The sequence below is a fragment of the Benincasa hispida genome, chromosome 2 (genome assembly GCF_009727055.1).
Source record: "Benincasa hispida cultivar B227 chromosome 2, ASM972705v1, whole genome shotgun sequence".
NCBI classification, from domain to species: domain Eukaryota; kingdom Viridiplantae; phylum Streptophyta; class Magnoliopsida; order Cucurbitales; family Cucurbitaceae; genus Benincasa; species Benincasa hispida.
Window position 1 is genome coordinate 38673555 of NC_052350.1, and position 5160 is coordinate 38678714.

The following is a 5160-nucleotide window of genomic DNA, read 5'->3' on the forward strand; positions in this document are numbered from 1 at the left end:
GCATGAGCTGAAGGTAATTCTAAGCACATGGTGGCCAACATGCACCCAATAATTGCTAGAAGTTCCAAAGGTGAGGACGAGCTTCTTGACCCAAGCAGTTGAAAGCAATCTCCTGCATGGGGACTTCTTGCGGTGACAACACTCTAATTTTTCCAAAAACGTCTTCTACTTTATATTTACCTTGCTTTCTTAGTTTAGTTTATTTTTATTTTTATTGTTATTTTGGATATGCGGCTGCTTCCTTGGTTTTGGTGTGTTTGATCCTTGTAGGTGCGAAAAATAATTCTACTTGGTGCGCATTACAACAGAAGAAGTCCCTCCATCCTTCAACACATGGCTTCGATCGCGTGGATTCCAACGCATGATCGCGTGCGGTATTTTGCCTAAGGTCATTTCTTGTTATCTTTCATGCATTATCCCTTTGAAATTCTCTTTTCCCGATTGTGCTCCTTTGCGATGCTTCTATGATGGTACATGTAATTCACCGCAACCCCTGACCAAGCATCACAAGGCGCTCCCTACTTTTAATAGCTTTTTCAAATTTTGAAAGTCTTAAGTTTTATTATGTGCAAACCATTGCTCAAACATTTGTTACCGCATTTCTATAAGTTTGTTTTTAGCTTTGTGGTGAAAACGCTGCCAACCTCTAAGTTTGGGGGTGGTAGTGGTCTCGGGAGAATTTTGTTCATTACATTGTAGTCATTTAAAATATATATATATATAACTTTGAGAATAATAACTCCACTATCAACGCAATGGGGAAACCCATGTTGATAAGCGTTAAGTTGTGAAAGGCACTCACCCGTAGTTGGATGTCTGCATGACACACGTGGGGGCAAGCCAAAACGAAAGTGAGTTACCAGGATCAACGCATAAGCGCAACTCCTCTATCCGGCGCAAGCCAAATCAAGCAAGACAAGAGTTGAGTTGAATATGGAATGCAACCGAAGTTGGATGCCCCATGACACACGTGGGGGTAAGCCAAAACGAAGAGCATATCTAAGTTCAACGCCACATTCGAATAAGTCACTGTAAATATTTTTGAAGTGTTTTAAACGAACACATTCTCCAAAAGCTAAATGCAAAGTTCCGGTGAATGAATAAAAAGTTTTTTAGCAAAGGCTTGCCGAATCTAAACTTGGAAAAGTTTTTTTTTTTTTGAAGAAGCAACCAAAGTGAACGAGAACATTGCGACGATGGTTAGAGATACGAGTAAATTATATTCTGAGAAGCTATCATCGCAAAGGAAAGCAAGAAGGTGAGTTATAATTTCTTGAGTATAACGCATGCTTAAGGACAAACATGATTCTATGTTTGGGGGTGTGATGACATACAGAAATGCATGTCATCTTAGGCATTTTATTTAGAATTATGAAGGCTGTTAAGCAGAATATGCAGCAATTATGTTAGGAATTCATGAGAAAAGAAGTTTGCGGCGTTCAACATTGAGAATCTCGGCTAACCCATTATTATGCATTCAATTGTCTATTTTCGTAGCTAACGCAGGAAGTGGATGCAAATGTGGAAGTCGGACTACCACATAGACGACCGCATGCAGAGAAATTCTCCATCGCAAAGGCGAACGCATACGATTAATGCATGGGTGTTGCGGTGATCAGCCGCATGCGTCCATCGCATAGAAGTTTCAATCGTCAAGCGATTGCGGTCATCGCGTAGAGCTGCAGTATTAAGCGAATACGGTCACTGCATGATTGCGGATACACGATAACGTATAATAGAGGGATCAATGCAAGGTTGGTAGAATGAACGCATCAACGCATCTCTCGGGAAAATCAAAAGATGATGTTGACATTTCACCTACCACGTCGTTAGTAGCAGACATTCAGAAAAGGACTAACGCGCTGCGAATGTCAAAATCAGAGCAGTCCATAAATGCTGTCGGCAATCCAAGCTCTATAAATAGAAGTCGCTGAGCAGAATTTCAATTTATCTAGGGTTTTTCGCCTGAGGCTCGCCTTAGGGTGGATCCCTGTGATCTAAACTAATGCATGAGAAAAAAGCTTGAGAGTTCTTCATCTCCTTCATCCATTCCGAGTGACTTGGAGCCTTCGACCGGAGCTAGATCTCGAGAGAGTCAGCTCCACTATCCATCCATGGCACCACCGACAGCCTTGACACACATCCGCTGGAAGCAAGACATTGCTTCCAGCTAGTTCTTTCATTTTCTCTTCTTTTCTTATATTGTATTGTATTACATTTTGGGATTTAGGAATTAATACATTATGTGTTCAATGCATTTCTGTGTTTCCTTCGATTCCATCTCCATCTTTCTTTACTTAGCATCCTTAACTTTCATTGCATCACTTAGTGAGATTGCTAGAGTATCACATACTTAGTCATGTGGATTAGAGATATGAAGCATGTAGTAAACCATCAAGAGGTATGCATTGTTTGAGTGTGTGAGAAAACCTTATTTTCTTAGTGTCAAGCTGTAGCAATGCCTGTCTATAGGTGGACGCAACGCTTGTCTATGAGTAAAGTCAGCAACAACTAATTGCCCGGGAGAGTAAGTGGTTGGTTGCATTAAGCAATGTAAGCTATTGTTCACTAGAGGTAGGAATAATCTTGCATTTGCCAAGTTTATGCGGTTACCTTATCTTATGTATGTGTCCATCACACTTTTAGAGCTACTCGAGAGAGAGTCTAAAGAAAGAACCTAAGACTCGAAAGAGCTAGGTTAGAATCGATGCTCGAGAGAGCTAGATTGTGTTTGCATAAGCAAGAATGGGGAACTTAGGAATAAGCTCTGTTTGCTATTACACAGTGTATGCACCCAATGAAGAGGACAATGATTGCGTCCAAGAAGTAGGATATGGTGGCGGTATGCGGTCATCTCGACCCTTTTGCATACACACCGCATACATCCTAGGATTAGGCTCTAGTGTGTGTAGCATGATTGCATAGCTTGCGTTGGCTGAGGTTGCTCTTGCGGTCACTCTTAAGAGTTGCGATGAAGACATCTTCACATTTTATCTATTTTCCCATCCATTTATCTCACTCAACAGTTGTCGTGTCTCTACCTCTCATTCATACTTCTTATTGCGTTGTCCGTTAGTTAGGAGTAGGAGTAGTGTTAGCATAGAAACCTCTCCATCATTCTTTTATTCAACCACCACATACACATTACCGCATACATTTAGCTACAAGTCCCTGAGTTCGACCTCAGATCACCCAAGAAACTTGCATTCGCGTTATACTTGGCGTGAGTGCAAGAAAACTTGTGACAGGAATGCATGGTCATCACATACATTCGTTAACGCATAGTTCATTCCAACGCATGACTACCGACGCATGATAGTCAACGCATACACTAAGAACATGCATCACATATTTTAGCCATGCGGCTAATTTCACGTCACCAACGATCGGGGAGTAAATGCATGGTAAATCGTTTACCTTTCGCATGCTAAGCGATTATCTAGACAATCATGCTTCGCGGCCTCATTGTTGTCTATGCAATCGTTTAGCTTTTGCGCTATCTTCTAGTGTGTGCTACACAATTGTTTACATGGAGGCGTTTACTAAAAAATGGGAGCTTTGCCCGACGGTTCAAGACCCGGTTCGCTTGTGAACCGATTTGCTCGACAGAATAATGTAATAGATAGTTTTCTCATTCTGGTTTTGTATTGGTACATCCCGGTCTATGAATCCATGGTTTTATACATGTGATGTAAGTTTTTTTTTTATGTCATATGGTATGCACATATAGATAAATCCCACCTTATGTTATGTATTGGTCATGCATATTCCCTTTATTATAAGTATTATGATTTAGTGAAGCAGGATTTAATTTATGTAATTACATGCTCATGCATCAGATAATATAAGGGTTATATTTATGTATGCATTATTTATTTAGCGTAATATTTATAAGCGTTATAAATACTTCGTTTTGTGGCATGTGTGTTTTAGTTGTTTATTTTTATAATGGTTATAAAATAAAATTAGAACAAAAATAATTAGTAAAAGGTTAAAGTGTAGCAAATCTATCTATAAAGGACCTTTTGTCTAAGGCGTGTTTTGTCTAGGCTGGGGTATTTAAGGTGACGGCAATGGAACACCCCTACCTAGAAACCTACTTGGAAAGGTGAATTAGATAGATTTGATGCATGCATGCAAGTTAAGGACAGTTCATTAAAGAGTTTAATGTGATTACTTGAACTTGTTTTTTATTTCAAAGGTAAAAGTTATTTTTGTGCAAACTTAATAAATGACTTATATTATAATCAGTAGCCAAATTGTCTAGGTTAATAAATCCCTAGGTAGAACATTCAGTGGGAGGTACTTGGAGCATTTGATGCTTCATTTACACTTCTCACGTTTCTCCCTCATAGTCCACACCTTGAGATCTATCCTCGACCTTATGACACCCTGGGAGTATCCTCCTAAAGGATGGTGTTTGGGTAGGTCAATATCAAGGTGGATGGAGAGAATGTTCATAGTAAGTGGGAGTGGGAAGTGTGACAGCATATCCGACGGTCTCTCTCGTTGGATTAAATAAAGTTTCTGTGCATCGCCTCGAAGCACCCTGGGTGTGTCCACCTATAGGATGGTTGTTTTTCACGTTTCTTTATTTGATCTTCTGTAAGAGGATAATGTTATTTAGACTCTTGTCCTAATCTTTTTCTTCCCTACCGTGGGCACCTATAGGAAGTTTTATCACTTAGGGTACTTGGAATCTGTTTTGCTAATACTAATTGGTTAAAAATGTGGTTTTTGCAAAGTCTTATAAAAGTTTATTCGTTTTTCAGCAACGGTTTTAAATGGCTATAACCACTATCAGTTCACTTAGCACCGAAAAACTGAATGGCCAAAACTATTCAAGTTGGAAACATATGCTCATAACGATACTCATCATCGAGGATATGAAGTTTGTCCTTACGGAGGACTGTCCTCCTATTCCACCTCAGGATGCCACTCGAAATGTTCGGGCGACGTACGAGCGTTGGACATAAACGAGAAGGCCCGAGCCTATACCTTGGCCAGTCTTAGTGACGTGTTGGCCAAGAACCATGAGCCCATGGTCTCAGCATGTGAGATCATGGAGTCCCTGCGGGGAATGTTCAGACAACCGTCTGGGCAGCTCAATCATGAGGCTCTGAAACACATCTTCAGCTCCAAAATGGAGGAAGGCACCTT